This window comes from Panthera onca, chromosome A1 (assembly GCF_046562875.1).
Source record: "Panthera onca isolate mPanOnc1 chromosome A1, mPanOnc1 haplotype 2, whole genome shotgun sequence".
Lineage (NCBI taxonomy): Eukaryota > Metazoa > Chordata > Mammalia > Carnivora > Felidae > Panthera > Panthera onca.
The window spans coordinates 224,693,349-224,712,139 of record NC_138339.1 but is presented as its reverse complement, the minus strand read 5'-3'; the positions used below and the strand labels follow the sequence as shown (position 1 = coordinate 224,712,139).

General features: G+C 36.6%; 1 long non-coding RNA gene across 1 annotated transcript in view; it reads left to right on the top strand.

Moving 5' to 3' along the window:
- Window positions 1-18,791, top strand: part of LOC132682161 (uncharacterized) — a 238,183-nt gene that overhangs the window by 50,816 nt on the left and 168,576 nt on the right. Inside the window, exon 2 of the long non-coding RNA XR_009611507.3 lies at window positions 2,697-2,842. This is a non-coding gene — a long non-coding RNA (uncharacterized LOC132682161). The remainder of the gene's footprint in view (window positions 1-2,696; window positions 2,843-18,791) is intronic.

The following is an 18,791-nucleotide window of genomic DNA, read 5'->3' as shown; positions in this document are numbered from 1 at the left end:
TTTATTACAGTTGGTGTTTGAACTAGTAAATATTAAGTCCCCATTATGAGAAAGTTACTATGTTGAGAACTAAGGCAGATACAAATATGCTAAAATGCAGTCAATGTCTATAAGAAGATTACAATCTAAAAAAGATAGTTGAATATGAACCATTGAATTAAGATATGCATGTAAGTTGTATTCTATTATAGATGTATGAGTTTTTTCATAGTTGCATATTAGTAATTGACAAATAAATAGTAAAAACAGCAAGTTTAGCAAGTGCTTAAGAGGAAATGTAAGGAAGAAAGATACCACTGCCTTCTGGAGTAGGTGAAGATAATTCTATAAAGAGCCAACATTATTCAGTACTTACTGTGTGTCAGGCAGTGTTCTAAGGAATTTACTTATATTAGTTCATTTTACCCATACTATAATTCTAGGAGGTGGAAGTAATTATTAGCATTCCATTTTGCATTTGAGGAAATTGAGGCCAAGAGGTTGAGTAACTTGCCTAAGGTAGTGGGGGAGACAGAATTTGAACGATGCTGTATAGCTCCATATGCCATGTACTTTATTATTCTGTATGAAGGATTTTGCTTACTGATCCTTCAAATTCATGTGACCTGGATACATATAAGTAGTTTGGTTTTAAAACAACTTTGAGTATGAAATACATAGGACAAATCATATGTTATCTAAATTGGTGTTAAATGTATATTGCTTTTTAAATCAATGGCTGACCAGAGTTGTTTGATCATTTATGACTATTGTTCCATCCTTTCCCCCTTTACTATACTTAAGAGGTACTGGGGGAGAACAAGGCTTGAGGAATCTCTTGGTTTGGATGATGAGACCTTAGGAACATCTCAACAACAAGACAATCACTATATTGTTAAACTTGAGACAAGAAACATTTTGCCTTTCCTGAGATGGAGGGAGAAGAAAATCAGAAGAGGAGGTCAGTGAAAAGCAAGAGCGGTTAGCAGGTTGGGAGACTAGATGAGGTGCAGGCTAGAGAAGGGTCAAACAAAGTCAGGACCTGCAAACTCCATTCCTGTCAGAGAAATTTTGAGAACAATGGTATCTGGAGGATAAATTTTAAAATTGGAGCCATGCCACACCCCTCGAATTTTTTGAAATCTGTAATAAAATCTTCATTGCTCATAATGATTACAGTGAATATGATTTTTAAAAAGGTAATTTTAATTTTAATTTTTTTGAAACGGTAAAAGCTAGGAGTTCACAATGTGGTTGACACAACAAAACACGGAGACAGCGCATATTGGAAGTAGAAGACAAAGGTAGAAGAGGATCGTGTCTAATGCCCCTCAAACTGTGGGAACTGTGAGTTCAAGTCATTGTAGCAGGGCACAACACAATTAAGAAATTATCAGTTGAAATTCGTTAGCAGTCTTCTTTCCAGTTATAATTTTCAGATTATGAGTTTCCCTAATTTAGTGTAGTTTTCTTCATTAACCTCTTTCAAATTGCCGTGTCCTTCAGCAGTTTTACCATTACACTCGAATTCTTTTTAAAAGTTGTTTTTTTGTTTGTTTATTTCTACTTGACTACCATAGAGATATCATTTGTTCACAGTTACAAGCAGCTCTTAACTAGATCTACCCTTATTGTGACTACAAATGTGGTGTTTTAATCCCAGGTTATTGTTTTGTTGTTGTTGTTGCTGTTGTTGTTTTGTAGTGCCAGTCAGAACCTCTGCTTTAGTATTAGTCATACTAATGCTAAAATGGTTCTTATTTTTTAGTGAATTCCTTAGAGCCTGAAATGATCATTTTCATGTCTCAGTTCTCCTTTCTGTATCAAAAATTTTTTCACAGATCAAGTCAGAATTGTAAAGTGTCTTCTCAGGTTCCAAGAGTATTATTCTTCAAGTCATGAATCTTCTTTATGGTTCTCACCCAAGAGAAGAGAGTTCTAAGCAGCCTCATTTCTGACTTTCACATATTCAGAGAAGTGTGATCAAGAGGAAAAAGCTTTGTGCTGGGGGCTAGGGGCATAGATTCAGGTTCTGGCTTCAGTTTCTGGATCTACAAAATAGTAGTCTAAACACGTGTTCTGGTGAGAATGAGACAAAATTGCATAGGGCAGCACTTTGTAAATTATAATTTACAATTATATAGAAATTGTAGACATTATTTAAAAGAAAAAGATAAAACTATTTCAGTCAAAAATGTTCTGACTTGAACAAAATAACCTATCTCTTTTCCCTCCTAAAACTTTTGCTATTGGAAAATGCATACTAGGGGAGATCTTAACTCCTTGGCAAGTCAGTTGACCTGGGGAGCAGTCATTTACCCTTCTTTGCCGCATGTGAGAAGACTTAGGATCTTTGAATTTTTACTGAGATGGTTAAAAAAATAGGGTTGCCACATGAGGTGATGTAGAATTCCGAGGAAGCAGAAAAAGTACAGCAGACAGTAACTGACCTTTGTTGGAGTTAACAGGTCATGGTAATTTTTGGTTCTTCCCTTATTCTTTGAGATGTAAATAAAATGTAAAATCATATGTCAGGAAATGTATATGTATATATAGGTACATATGTATTTTTTTTTTGGAAATTGGATGTTAATAGCTATTGTTAGTCATTATTGTTAGAAATATTAGTGCATGTGATATAGCTAATCTATTTTATATATCTGTACAATCTTCGAAGTTCTCAGAATTTGAAAGTTAATTTTTCTTTCCACATTTAGGAATCTTCTGACATCTTCAACTGCTTTGTGAAGTCTACTACAATATACTGCAAGTAAAATGATTTCCTAGTCTTCTGAAGAGAATATCTTACTCTGCGTTTGTGACATACGTGCATCATCATGCTTTCCAGTTTCAGACATAATGGGTAAATGTCACATACTTTTATTTATTTATTTATTTATTTATTTATTTATTTATTTATTTTTAAAATTTTTTGATGTTTATGTATTTTTGAGAGAGAAAGAGACAGAGCATGAGCGGGGGAGGGGCAGAGAGAGAGGGAGACACAGAATCCGAAGCAGCCTCCAGGCTCTGAGCTGTCAGCACAGAGCCTGTTGAGGGGCTGGAACCCACAAACTGTGAGATCATGACTTGAGCTGAAGTTGGATGCTTAATGGTCTGAACCACCCAGATGCCCTAAATGCCACATACTTTTAAAGCAGATACACAGATAACTCTCAATTATTCATAGCAATGGAGAGAAGTAATGTGGAAGTTGTGGTGAGTGTAAGGTTAGATATGATGAATCAATTTGTTCTTTATGAAAGCTTTCTTATTGGGGGCACAATTTCAAGAAGTGCTTTACATAAGCACCTTTAAAAGTATTTAAAAATAAATGAACAAAAGTGGATTATATGAATAAGTATTTGATAGTTTTGAGTATGAAAGTGTACTTGTCACTGTGCAAAATGTATACCAACACTGTTCCTAACTAGTGAATTTGCAGTTGAGGAGTAAGAAGTTTGAGGGAGAGGGCAGAATTTGGTAGGATACATGCTTTAGGCAAAGTTTTCTTTCATTTTTTTTTTGTCACTTTGTGGAGCTATGAACCGAGGCTTATTCTTTCCTAGCATAAAAGGGAAAATATTTAGACATATGGGTCACAAAAGCCATTTATGCTCAAAATATCTCCCCAACTCCATGATCAAAATATCTCTGGCATTACGAGGTCCTGGAAAAACCCAGAGCGTATTTTTCTGATTAGACCTGGGACAGTGTCCCAGTGGTCCTGTCATCCTGCCTCCACCTGGCGGAGGCACATGCTCTGTCCAGTATGTGCAGCACTGTTTGGCTGCCGCTTCATTCCTAACTACAGTCAGTTGCACATGTGGACTGGCCGCAGGGGGCCTGGGCCCGCAGAATACTGTCTGAGTGGACTTTTCCACTCGATGTTTGGTTTGGCCTAGTCCACACGGTGTCTTGCCAGACCTGCAAACTCCCAACAGGATCCACTCGTTCCTGGATGGGAAATATTCCTCACGCTGTTGTCAGAGAACTCTGATCTTTCACTGTAAACCTGGAGGGATGTCTGTTGGCCAGACCAAAGTATCGAGAAGCCAGGTTTTTCTCTATGAAGGACGTGTCTGCAGTGGCTGGTACTTGTTCTAGTAAAAGTATTTAGGGTTGTGGCGTTGGCCAGGTTTATCCACTTAAAAAATGAGAAACTCATAAATGCAGCACTGAAAAGCCCTCTATTTAAAAATAACAGAGGCAATGGCTGTTCCAGTTCGGCAGCCAAAGTCAAACATAAGGTATGGTACAGGATGTTATCTTAGAAACAGAACTTTGTGTTTAGGTCTACAGTCTTAGAAAGTTATCAAAGTGTTCTTTTATAAAACCAGCATGGCACATGGGTACACACAGCTGTGCCAAGGGTGTGGTGATCCTGGCACAGGCATCAGGGCCTGACTCTTTACTCAACCCTCTCGCACCTGTGAGGATGAATTGTTGTTTTTTTTTTTAATATTTTATTTCTGTGTCAGGATCTCCTTTATTTTTTGGATGTACTGTGTGTGTGGCAAATGAAATCCACAAATTAAATCAATAGATATTTGTTTCCTTTAATGAACGTTGTACTGGGCATATAATTGTTTGTGTGGTTTTTTAAAAATTTTTTTTAACGTTTATTTATTTTTGAGACAGAGAGAGACAGAGCATGAATGGGGGAGGGTCAGAGAGAGAGAGAGAGGGAGACACAGAATCTGAAACAGGTTCCAGGCCCTGTGCTGTCAGCACAGAGCCCGACGCGGGGCTCCAACTCACGGACCGCGAGATCACGCCCTGAGCTGAAGTCGGAAGCGTAACCAACCAACTGAGCCACCCAGGCGCCCCATATAATTGTTTAAAGTCAGTACGCAGATCGTATTATACAACTCAATAAATTTTCACAGTGAGCACACTTAAATTGCTACTACCCATGTTAAGAAAAAAAACCCTAATTATCAGTCCCTGGGAGCCCCTTGTGTGCCCCCCTTCACAGTCACTACCCACTACTCCTCTCCACAAATAATCTCCATTCAGACATTTGAACTTTTTGTAAATCTAACCCTTCTGTTGTATGTATATAGCAAAATTAGCGATTTGTTCTCTTCTACATGGATATTTGGGTTGTTCTTAGTTTTGAACTATTGTAACTAATGCTTCTGTGATTATATATGTATAGTTTTTAATGAACATTTAGCTATCAAATTAAAGTAGAATGTCTGGGTCATAGGATATGTATTTTATAGCTGTAGAAGATACTACTGAAGTTTTCCAAAGTGGTTGTATCATATTTGGCTCCAATAAGCTATATGTGAGAACTTTGGTTTCTCTTGGTCATAGACATGTCTTACTATTGTCAATCTTTCCAATTTTAGCCATCCATATTTGTGAAGTGGTATCTTGTTGCATTTCTTTAATGACTAATGTGGTTGTATACTTTTTCATATCTTTAATGGTCATTTGCGTGTGTCCCATCTCCTTTTTAAAGATTTTTCAAGTTTTCCGTGGGTTTATCTTTTTCTTATTGATTTAGAAGTGTTCTCAGATTATTTGGAATCCAATCCTTTGTTTATTATATCTTCTGTGATTTCTGCTGTCATAATCGTGTTTTTGATGAAGATGATTAATTTGTCTATGTGTGTACATCCTGCTTGAGAAATCTTCACGTATTCCAAGGTCATGAATATATTAGTCTATATTATCTTATAGAAGCTGTACTCTTTTATCTTTTATCTTCTGTGGCTACTTTAAAATTTTCTTGTCATCTTTATTTTTCAGCAGTTTTACTACATTGTTGTTTGCTTCCTTGCTTGTTTTGTTTTATATTTATCCTGCTTGCATTTCATGGAAGTTCTTAAGTTTGTGGATTGATACCTGGTGTTTTTGTTATGTTGTGAGGCAGCATCATGTAAAACTTTGCCTATTTCCTCTCCTTTGAGGTCTTCAGTAATTTGTCTGATAGATCTTTTTTTTTTTTTAATTTTTTTTTAACGTTTATTTATTTTTGAGACAGAGAGAGACAGAGCATGAACGGGGGAGGGTCAGAGAGAGAGAGGGAGACACAGAATCTGAAACAGGCTCCAGGCTCTGAGCTGTTAGCACAGAGCCCGACGCGGGGCTCGAACTCACGGACTGCGAGATCATGACCTGAGCCGAAGTCGGCTGCTTAACCGACTGAGCCACCCAGGCGCCCCCTGATAGATCTTTTATATACCTTTTCTTTATTTTTCTTGTTTCCCTCTCTCTGTTCTTTAGTCTGGATGTATTAAATTGATCTCACCTCCAGTTCTAATTCTCTCATCTCCTGTTTAATGTCTATAAATTTCTTAATTTTAGTAACTGTCTTTTTCAGTTCAGCATTTTCGATTGGTTTCCATTTCTGGTCAATTTCTCCTTTTTCCCATTACTTTCTGAAAACATTAATCACAGTTTTTTTAATATCCTTGTGTGAGAACTCCAGTTCCAAAGTTTGTATCATCTAGAGTCTGTTTCTTTTTAAAATTTTTTTTTCTTGATTTCTGAGAATTTAACTCTCTCTACTAGCCTGTTTAATAACTTAAAAAATTAAATTCCAGGGGTGCCTGGGTGGCTTGGTTGGTTAAGCGTCCAACTTCGGCTCAGGGCATGATCTCACGGTCCATGAGTTCGAGCCCCGCGTCGGGCTCTGTGCTGACAGCTCAGAGCCTGGAGCCTGTTTCGGATTCTGTGTCTCCCTCTCTCTCTGCTCCTCCCCTGTTCATGCTCTGTCTCTCTCTGTCTCAAAAATAAATAAACGTTAAAAAATTAAAAAAAAAATTAAATTCAACATATTGTATATGAAAAGTCATAGAAATAATTTGTGAAGTTCTACCTGATGTTATCTTCCTTCAGAGAGGATTTAGTATTAATTTACTCTGCACTTAGAGCAGAAGCAGATCACCTTTACCTGGTCTTGGGTTGAACTGGTCAACACTGGGTTTCTATGAGAGCTTTGCCCTTAATCCTAAAGTCTGGCCTTTTCAAAGCCTTTTTGGAGGCCTGGGCCTTTTATCAGGGGCTATCTGACTTGGGGGCCTCTGAGTTCCAGATTTTGTCCCCTTAGTCTCATTAGACTGTTCAAAACTCAACTCAGGTGTTAGAATTTTGGACATTGTTTCTGCTTTGCTTCCTGGTCTCTTTATCCTACCTTTCTTGTAGCTTAACAAATATCTTGGAGGTAAAAGTACTATAATATACCTCCCTTTTCTCCAGGATCTTGGATACTCAAATTACTCTCTCTTTGAAGGAATACAATTTTTGTTTTCTCCAACTTTTCTAATGGTTACAGATTAATCCTATGGAAATTTTGCTCTGTAGCAAGTCGCTCCAACACCAGGAGCAGGAAATCCTGTAGGCTCTTTCTGTGAGAGGAGCATATTAGGTCTATTGTTGTATTCCCAGTGCTTTCTACAATCCTCCATATACGAATGTGCTCAGAAATCTTTTCAATGAATAAAAATATGCAAGAAAAGCATAAACAGGCCCATATTAAGGGGACTTTTTTGGCTTAATGAATAGCTAAGACTTAGTCAAGATTCTTTAATGCTTAGTTTAATTACAACATATTTTATAGAATCTTTCTTCACATCTTGAATTCTCTTTTATCTTTTTCTCTTCTCTGTAAAACATTTGGAACCCATTCTACAATTTATCCGTTAGGCTTATATGATCTTAATAGTATGTTTGATGTTACAAGATGGCAAACATGTCTGTGATATTAGCATTAGGCAAGCTCTACAAGACAGGCTCTGTTATATTTCTGCTACATTCTTCAGTGCTAAACACACTGATGACATGTGATAATTTAAAATGTAAGGCAGTCAAAATTGAAGTGCTACCTTCTACACTTGAGGGATTCAAGTAATGTGTATCACAGTATACATTTTTTGAATTAAAATTTTTGATGTGTATATTTAATAGATTCTGTGTCGATTTTGGTGTGTAGAATTTTTGAGTAGGCTGCATGCAGAGCACAATATTTATTAGTAATGTCCCAGTGCTCTATCAGTGTCATTCACAGTTGTTGCCAAGGCCTGATTAGTGGAGGACAGAATGATGTCAAAGCAGGTCTGTTTGCTGTATCCTTAATATGTGATAGATACCATGGTAATTATTTTACACAAACTGTCTCATTTAAACTTCACAATAACCCAATTCAAAGATATTATTGTTATCCCAATTTTTAGGTGAGGAAACGGAGACAGAAAAAGGTTAAATCACTTTCCCAAGGTTACAGAGCTATTAAGCAGCAAGTGCTTGGATAGTGCATGTGGTAGTATGAAGTCTTAAAAAAATATGTTCCACTGTCCCACTTTCCATTTAAAATTCTCCAGTCCCTCGTCCTGGTAATGAAGGGGAAGGAGAGAGAGAGAGAGAGAGGTATGATTTAGTTTATTGTTTCATTGCCCTCAGCACAGCAATACTGAGAGGAAGGGAAAGAATGCTTATTTTAAAGTTTTCTTTCATCTTAGGCATATATAATTATCTGTAGGAAAGATGTTTTACAATAAGCATGAGGATTTGGTTCAACCATTTGCTTCTTTTATATTCTGAATTCTTTGGTTTCTTCATTTGTCACTGGAAAACTTTGTTATATTTAAGAAATACATAACACACTGTGGAAAGTGCCAAAGAAGAACACTAAAAGTATTAAATGGGAAAAAAAATGTTCTTCAGGGAAAGACTAAAACATTAGACTTCTTTAGTTGGAAAGAAGAAAAGTTGAGTGGATGTCTTCAAAGACTAGAAAGATCACAAAGCTTAAAAAAATTTTTTTAACATTTATTTATTTTTTGAGAGACAGAGTGACAGAGCACGAGTCGGGGAGGGGTAGGGAGAGAGAGGGAGCCACAGAATCCAAAGCAGGCTCCAGGCTCCGAGCTGTCAGCACACAGCCCCACTAGGGGCTCAAAATCACGAACCATGAGATCATGACCTGAGCCAAAGCTGGATGCTTAACTGACTGAGCCACCCAGGCACCCCACAAAGGTTTTTTTCTTAATTAAAAATAACAATATATGAAACAAGAGTGTTGGCAATATTTAAAATGTTTAGAGGGGGAAAAGTCATGGGTTTTCATTAGGAAGAACTGAGAGTAAGTGAGCCAGATGGAAGTGATAGAGAAGTCTGTTTTCACAGAAATTCAAAATTGAAAAAGTGAAGACTGTGATGGCTTCTGTTTTTGTTGGACTGATTGTGAGAAGAGTGGAGAGAAAGGTGGGGGAGCATTTCTGTTTCAGAATCATGGAGATAAGTAATGTCCTGAGGATAACTGGGAACTTAAAAACAGATATAGTTATTGCACACCACAATTTGAGTGTTGCAACTAGGGACGTATTGTGCATGTGTCCTGGAAACAGGGTAATGTGTGCTGTCATGCCATTGCTGGTTATAAAGCCTAGGCATTTCAGGAGTGGATTCTAGCAGAAGTTTTGAGTTGGTCTGCTTCAACTGGGATAACATTAGCATTCAATTAAATCAAGTGGTGGTTGATAGCGGATTGGGATGGTGAGGAGGAGTAGAAAGCCATACTGAGGAGTTATGTTTTTTAAGTTCCCTTAATTTTGTATATGAACATTGGTGTAAATTTTGCAAATGGTAGTATATCAAAAGGAGGTTTTGGAATTGCACTTAATGAAACTTAATGAGAGAATACACATTTTTATTCAACATTACTTTTGTAATTTTTTTCCAGAGTTCTGATGAGACAAATTCAAGCATTGTAGAATAATGGAGAAGGTAATTAAAAACCTTCCAGTCATCATAATAACTTAGAACAAAGATCTTCACTTTAAAAAGTCATTTCATTTTACTAGTCGTTTAATTACATTGATAGAACTGAAACCTTATTTTAGTTATTGCTCTAATTCTCTTAATTGTAATAGCATTCACCAGGTGATATGTAGTTCCTCATGGTCAAATTTGGCATTCATATAAGGTGAATAAAATGTTGAGGCTTTGGCTGTCTTTAGAATAATATCTAGTATTTACTGTAGCTATTATACTTAATTAGAAATATTTTATTAATAAAACATAATTTTCTACATTCTTAATGATTCTTATGATTTGGCGATTTCCTTGTTTTCATTTATATTTAAGGTATTTAACAGCATACACTGAAACATTTAAAATATTCTATTCTTCTTGTTCACCCTAGATTTTAATGTAAGGGCTCAAAAATGTGAGTCATCATTTGTCAGTGGCACAGATAACTCCTGGAATGCCTGATAGTAGAAAGAGAGAAAAATTTCTGACAGCTTAAAATTCTCCAAAGATTATACTGTACTCTTCATCATGCTATAGACTCACTCTATCCCCTCTTAATGTCCCTCTATCCACATTGTGATTTTATTTCTGAGTTTAATATGGAACCTATAGGAAGATATTTGGAGATCAGGAGAGGTGTTAGTTAGAGAAAAATTATACACTCACTGTTCCACCATGGCTTTTAAAAATTTTTTTCTATTGTCTCTCCTTGGTATAGGGGATATATGCTAGTATGTCTTTCTTTAGCACGAGGCCCATTCACAGCCTCTGTCCTGGCCTTTGATCCTATAGTTAGATTCTGTCATGTCATAGTACTTCTCTCAAACCTCCTACCTAGTATTTTGGTTTTCTTCCAGAGTTTATAATCACCTTGCTTTCATTCCTTTATTTCATAGAACAGGAGATAAGGACATTCCTGAGGTATTAATGGAAGCTCAGATTATATACTAGTAATCATAAAATTTGGGATGTCAACGATGTGAATTTTTATTTATTCTGCAGGCTAAGTAAACTGGCCAAAAAGTGTAGACATCCAGTACTGCCTTTCTACTTGGATATGTTTGCAGCACTGTTTTTTCTTCTTCCTCTACCTTCTCTTGTTAACAAAGATCAACCTTCAATGGCTTAGCATTCTTTATTCACATAATCACTTAATTAATTTATCCCAATATATAGTATTGGTGCCTTTGTGATGAACAGAGTGATATTACATAAAACCCCAGATTCTTTACGTTTGAAGTAATTTTAGAAGTGCAATAGTTAATTCTCTCAAACTAAGGTAGAGTTTTGCCACAACTTTATAGATAGTCTCCTCATTCTCTTTGGAAACTTCCAGATTATTCAATTTTCTGAGAGTTTGTGTATTTTAAACCATATTCCATAAATTAAAATGAGATACATATACATATCACCATTACCTATTATGTAACCTCTGTTCTGGCACTCTCCAGGATACATTTTAAGTCTTTGTCATAGGGAATCACTAGAAGTTTTGAATTCAGCTCATGTGAGTCTAGGTTAATCTCATTCTACTAAAATATTTTCTTCATTTGGCACAGTTATGGTAAGGTTCAATGTGGATATAAAAATACTGTAACTTTAAAAAGTTAGAAAATGGTTTTTCTCTCACACAATAGTTAGATTAGGCATGTTGCTTTACCTTACAAATCATTTAAGACTCAAGGCTTCTTTTACCTTACTGTTTTTCTGTGATAGCCTTCATTCCCAAGGTCACCTCCTGGTCCCCTATGGCTTCTTTGCCCTTTAGACTGCATGTTTATATTCTGGCTAGCAGGTAAGAGAGAAGCACAGAGAAGAAAGGAGAGAAGATCATGTGTCAGCTACTTTTAGTACTCTTAACAATCCTGTAAGGTAAGTATTTTTGTGTCCATGTTAGAGCTGTGCATACTGATGCTCAAAAAGCTAAGCAACTTATCCCCAAATCTCAAAAGTCATGTCAGAGTTGGGATTAAATTTCTGCTCAAAATCTGTACTTTTAATCATTATGCTGTATTGATTTTAATCTTTTGTCTTCTCTTTAAATAAATTAAATCAGTTAAAAAGAAAAGAGATAGTTTTAAGTTAGAGATAAATGTGCATTTTGATTGAAATATTACACTGCTGTCTATATAACCACATTAACACACACACACCATATGTGCCATGGCAATATAAAACATTTTTTCTGAACATCTGAATTATTGTCAAAACTGGATATATTTACAAGGCCAGATTTGTAAGTTTCATAGATGAAAACTTTTAGATTTTCAGTTATTGCCCATGGATTTTTGGGCTTTGTGAAAATACACAGTACAGAAAATTTCTGCAAATCTAGCAGAAATCGACTTTATGAGGATAGACTGGGTAGAAAAATTAATGGAGAGGATAAAGCCACTGTGGACTGCTTGGATTACTGGTGGATTTGAAAATGAACAGGTATTTGCAAGAACAGTAGTTTGACTGCTTATTATATTTTACTCTCTTCTCTGATCACATTACATGATGTAACCCAATGAATCAGAAATTGGATCTGTATGAGGAGATGTGGATGACCACAATTCCCTACTAGTCACTGCTTCTACAGATGAGGGATTCCAACATTCCAGGAATCATTTTGGAAATCAACCAGAACTCAAGATTTGTTAAGGAAGTTTGCTAAAATGCTTACAGATAGAGAGCATATAGTGCTGATCTGATGCCTGCCCCAGAGATTTTTGCACCTGACCTCCCAATAACCTTCTGGGTCGAAGTCCTTTGTCTTACACAGTCCTGCTTTGCTGTCCTCACTTCAGAAATGCACCATGTCTCCATGGTGTTAGTGTTTGCTCTCAGGGTCATAGCTATCTTAAATTCTACTGTCTGTATGCCTCTAAGAACTGGTCTCATCCATGTTGTCTGTGTTATGTATGCCTGCATTTATAAAGCAGAACAGATCTAGCTGGTGGGGTTTACTCATGAAATGAGGGGATAAGTACTGATACTTCCACTCTTTCTACTCTTACAATACATGGTAGTTTTAATAATTTTTTAAAATTAGATATAGCAGCTTTTGATTTAGATATAAATTAATTTTCTCTTAGTATGGTTGTTGGACTGTTAGCACCAGAATCACCCAGGATGCTCATTAAAAAGGTAGGATCTTAGGTCCCATTCAAAACTTAGGAAGTCAGAGTATCTGAGAATAGAGCTTAGAATCTGTATTTTAAAGACGTTTCCCAGGTGATTTGATGCATATTAAAATTTGTAAACTGCTACCTTGGAGGAATAATTACCTGTGTCAATGTATTTGATACAAGGTGCTTACAATTTGACATTTTTCCTTTATTTTGTGTGAATTCCTTCCTTTTCTGCGTATCTTCATTTTTTCTCTTCCCAAATGTAAAAAAAAAATTTGGAAAAATCAGTGGTTCATAGGGAATTTCAAATTCTATTCCACAGCTATCTTTTGACGTTCAATACATCCTGGATCTGGGGCTGATCATATTTAATGGAATGTTTAAATGATTTGAAACTTAGGACACTGCCAGCTTTCTCCTTTCTGAGACCACCATTTCCCTCCTCTCAGAAAATTATTAAAAAAATAAATGTCATGTCTTTGGGTTTCATGATGGCTTTCACAATTGCCCAGTTAAAGGGTACATGGCAAGCATAATGTTCTAAAAATCTTTAATAACTGTATAGTACTTTATGTTAAATACTGTCTGCTTTGGTGAAGAACTCAATTCTTGGAATACAGCATTTTGGTAGTAGAATGCTTCCTTCAGATTTCTGTGGTATGAGGTAAAAAGAGAGGGGAAAATACATTAGTTGTCAGTAAATTTCTAGGATTCATCAGTGTTACCTGTGAAAGAAGAAAGTGTTCAGGAAGGTATTCATATCTTTTTACAATGCTCAAAAACAACATTGACATGTTGATATCTAAATCTAGCTATCACAAAAATAATTGTGCCTATGTTGCCTGAATCTGGCATAATATGGTAGCTGTTTCTGTGACACAATTGCCATAAATACTGGCTAGACAATCAGTACATCACACTTCCCACAGTATATCTCACTTATTGGCTCAGAGTGAGTATATGATCATAGCTAATACAATCAGAATGAATCTCAGTGCTCTTGGTGACCTATTGGAGAAACGGCTCTTTTTTTCTGTTATAAAGATGTAGGATTGTGGTTATTAAGCTATCCTGTCTCCGCAAGGTCAGATCCAGTTTGGATAATGCGGCCAACCCAGAGAAGGGGAGCCAAAAGATGAAGAGAAAGGAACCAGTTTTGGCTGACAACACTTAAATTCCTGCATCAAAAATCACTTGAAGGGGGCACATGGGTGGCTCAGTAAGTTGAGCATTTGACTTCAGCTCAGGTCATGATCTCGAGGTTTGTGAGTTCAAGCCCCACATTGGGCTCGCTGCTGACAGTGCAGAGCCTGCTTCAGATCCTCTGTCCTCCCTCTCTCTGTCCCTCCCCCACTTGAGCTCTCTCAAAAATAAATAAAACTTAAAAAAATCACTTAAAGGCAAATGTATGCCAGAATTTTTCAGTTGTATGAGAAATTCACTTTAAAAAAAAATCAGGGTGTGTGTGTGTGTGTGTGGCGGGGGGGAGGTGTTTTCCCATTGCTAACTGATTTACCTTCTACCAGTGCTTATCATACTTCATTATTATTGCTTATGTAAGAAATGACTTTTTTCTGCTAGACGATTACCTCCATGAGGGCAGGGCCATGTCTCTTATCTGCTGTTGTGTCCCCAGGACCTACCACAATTTTAGCAGAGTCAGCATATAATAAACTTTAAAAAATATGAGTATACAACTTGTTATACTCCTTGGTACAGCATTTTTATGTTATGAACAATTAATTCCTCTATATACTTTAAAGAAAAAAATACTTCTACATCCTAGATCCAGTTTCTGTATCTTCTGTACTAATATCTTAGTACCTACATCATTTTTCTTCTCTACCTTACTGTAGCATTAAAATGAATCAAAGCAACTGTTTTCCTATTGATTTTTTAACGAGTTACTACTGCTTTTTTAAGCCATTCCTTTGCCTGTTTTCATACAACATTTTATTTATATTTCCATTGCAGCAGATTTTTATGGTATATTATAATTAATAGTCCATGTTTCTCTTTGTTCCTCAAACTGTGTATTCTTTGAAAATAGCAACTAAATCCTTTTTAACCTTTATGTTGCCAGTGACTATTATGGCATTTTGCATTTGTGTTTTAAAAATGCAAGGGCGCCTGGGTGGCTCAGTCAGTTAAATGTCCGACTTCAGCTCAGGTCATGATCTCTCAGTTCATGAGTTCAAGCCCCACGTCGGGCTCTGTGCTGACAGCTCAGAGCCTAGAGCCTGCTTTGGATTCTGTGTCCCTCTCTCTCTCTCTCTTTCCTGCCCCACTCTCTCTTTCTCTCAAAAATAGAAACATTAAAAAAAAATAAAAATGCAGGCATTTTTCATTAGTTTCTGGTTCTACTCTCTTCAGTGTTTTATGCCATTATAAATGTACCTGAACTGAATATCCCTGAAATGAAAAAAAAATATTTTAAAATGTTTATTTTTCAGAGAAAGAGAGACAGAGTATGAGTGGGGGAGGGGCAGAGAGAGAGAGAGGGAGACAGAATCTGAAACAGGCTCCAGGTTCTGAGCTGTCAGCACAGAGCCTAATGCAAGTGTGGGGCTCAAACTCATGATCTATGAGATCATGATCTGAGCCAAAGTTGGACGCTTAACTGACTGAGCCACCCAGGTACTCCTCCCTGGAATTTTTCTACTCTTATTTGAGGGCTGACACTTATGTGGTTAACTCATCAGTTGGCATATTGGGCATTCACCCCAAAAGAGACTCTAGGGATGGCCAAATTACTGGAGAGGGTGGCTGGACAAAATTAGATTTTAACAGTAACCATTATTAGGCACCAATTTAGACAGTTACTTGGAAATAGAGGTTAGCCCATATGAAAATGAAAATACAAAACTTAAAAACTAAACTATAAAACAGACCCTTGAGAATATTCAAAGTGAGGAAAGAACCCTTGTACTAAAGATATTTTGGACGATCTAGGTCTTCAAAAATACTTCACTGATAGTGAGGTTCTAGTGGTAATGACTGTTTGATTGCCCCAACCCCTCTTTCTTGACAGAGAATACACATTGTTCAGGGAATGCACAGGTAGTACTGTGCTTAGGAAGGCAACTTTCTTTTCTAGCAGTGAAGGGGGCATGTTTTGAGCCAGTTATGGGAATGTCATACTTCCCTGACAATGACTGTTCTGATGATGAGCATGTAATTCAACTCAGACTAATGAGATGTAGGGGAATTAAACCTGAGGATTATGGGAAAAGTTTTCTTTCCTAAGAGAGAGAGAGAGAGAGAGAGAGAGAACGAGAGAACCCACCGACCCTTTGCAATATGTCACAGATTCTAAGATAAACATTAAATATTAAGGAAAAAGAGAAATAGGTAAATATTAGAGGAGAAGCTATCAAAAGGGGATTTCTATAAATTTGGAAACTATTCACTGGTGGCAGTTGGCTATAGCTCTAAGATAGCTAACCCTAGGATATAACACACTATTGCTCTACATGTTATCAGAAAGTCCTCACCCTGAGGTGTAACCAGTCTAAGAGAATTTATGAACTTAGATGTTGGTAATAGTTCTTTCTACTGAAAGAAGAAAGATGTAGTAATAATAAAGTATAAACAGGTGGGATATGATCTTCATTTATTCCAGATAAAGGGGATAGAGAGTAAGAATATGTCATGATATGTTCAATATTACACAAGGAGAAAATAACCTGAACACCCGACATGAACATCCTGGTTGGTTTGGCACCTACACTCCCTAGAGTGAGAAAGACAGAAATAAAAGATTACTATAGCTTGATCAAAACATATTCTTCCTTTAAGTTTGCCTTACTTGATTATCATTCAGCAGAAGTCTGATTATGAATTAGATTTCCTAAGTATCTTCATTCTAGAATGGTAAAATTCTGGTTATCTGACTGATACAGATGGTTAGTCCATGGATATTGATTGATTATAAAAACAGTAGGCCTTCTGGTTGATATATCTACTTCTTATTGATTAGGTTATCATGAAGCCCATTCTTTCGAGTCTGTTTTGGAGCTATACATCGATGACTTTTAATACTTCAGTACTTCTTTCAGCCATTATTGACTGATTTCAGAGTTTCAGGACAAGCAGTGGGAATCACCCAGGTGCTTGATTGCTGGCTTCCAGAGGAAATTAGATAACTTTAGTTGCCTTTCAGAACAATTTAAATTCTAAGCCTATGAGTTATGGTCTTATTTAACTTTTCAATAAGATTATTTAGCTAAGGGTTGGAATGCATTATTCAGTTTTTAACTCCACGCTGGTGTTTTTGTAGATATTGGGGAAATACTAAAAGTGTCTGCAGGACGAGTTAAAACATACTCTGAAAACAAAAACAAAAACCCACACAGTTCACTCTCCTTTTGAAAAAACCAGTGCATGACTGCTAGATATCAATACACATTGATTTTGTCCAGTTTGTGTGTGTGTGTGTGTGTGTGTGTGTGTGTGTGTGTGTGAGTCAGTGCTGTAGTTCTTGCCAGTAGGATTGTTGTGTTATTTGGATAGGTTCTTATGCATTACCAAGTGTTCCAATAGAGATAATATATTTTATTTAATGTTTCTTCTCCCAGTAAAAAATAAAATAAATATTCATATGGTTTTACCTAAATCTGACTTCCCACTAGTGAATCAAGAATATAATTTATCTTTTGTTGGAAAATTGATCTTTCAATTCTATCAATACCCTTCTGTTTTGTGTCTTTAAATTTGCTTAGCTATCCAAGAAGTCCCTTGAAGGAAATAGTCATAGAATTAAAAATACATATTGAGTTTTTATGTCTAATTTATTGGACTTTAAGTAAAACTTTAAGCTTTTAAATGGTTTGTTACACCCTTTCATGATAACAAATGCATTATAAAAACTTTCTCAAATATAATTTCTAAATTTTGTGTGTGTGTGTTTTTTTTGCTGCCAGAAAACTTTTCCTTCTTATTAATGAGAGATGAGTATTCTTTTATTGGATGTCTTAATTATTTCTCTCTTTTGGTGTTACTTAACATACATATTTATAGGACAGGTGTTAAATTAGTCTTTTTCCCCTCCATTTGCCTCATCCACCTCCTTTTCAATATCAGTGCTCATTTCCTTCCTTGCTATAAGTACTCAGGCAATAGTTTTTTTAAAAATTTTTTTCAATATATGAAATTTATTGTCAAAATGGTTTCCATACAACACCTAGTGCTCATCCCAAAAGGTGCCCTCCTCAATACCCATCACCCAACCTCCCCTCCCTCCCACCCCCCATCAACCCTCAGTTTGTTCTCAGTTTTTAACAGTCTCCTATGCTTTGGCTCTCTCCCACTCTAACCTCTTTTTTTTTTTTCCTTCCCCTCCTCCATGGGTTTCTGTTAAGTTTCTCAGGATCCACATAAGAGTGAACACATATGGTATCTGTCTTTCTCTGTATGGCTTATTTCACTTAGCATCACACTCTCCAGTTCCATCCACGTTGCTACAAAGGGCCATATTTCATTCTTTCTTATTGCCCTGTAGTACTCCATTGTGTATAGAAACCACAATTTCTTTATCCATTCATCAGTTGATGGGCATTTAGGCTCTTTCCATAATTTGGCTATTGTTGAGAGTGCTGCTATACACATTGGGGTACAAGTGCCCCTATGGATCAGTACTCCTATATCCCTTGGGTAAATTCCTAGCAGTGCTATTGCTGGGTCATAGGGTAGGTCTATTTTTAATTTTTTGAAGAACCTCCACACGGTTTTCCAGAGTGGCTGTACCAGTTTGCACTCCCACCAACAGTGCAAGAGGGTTCCCGTTTCTCCACATGCTCTCCAGCATCTATAGTCTCCTGATTTGTTCATTTTGGCCACTCTGACTGGTGTGAGGCGATATCTGAGTGTGGTTTTGATTTGTATTTCCCTGATGAGGAGCGACGTTGAGCATCTTTTCATGTGCCTGTTGGC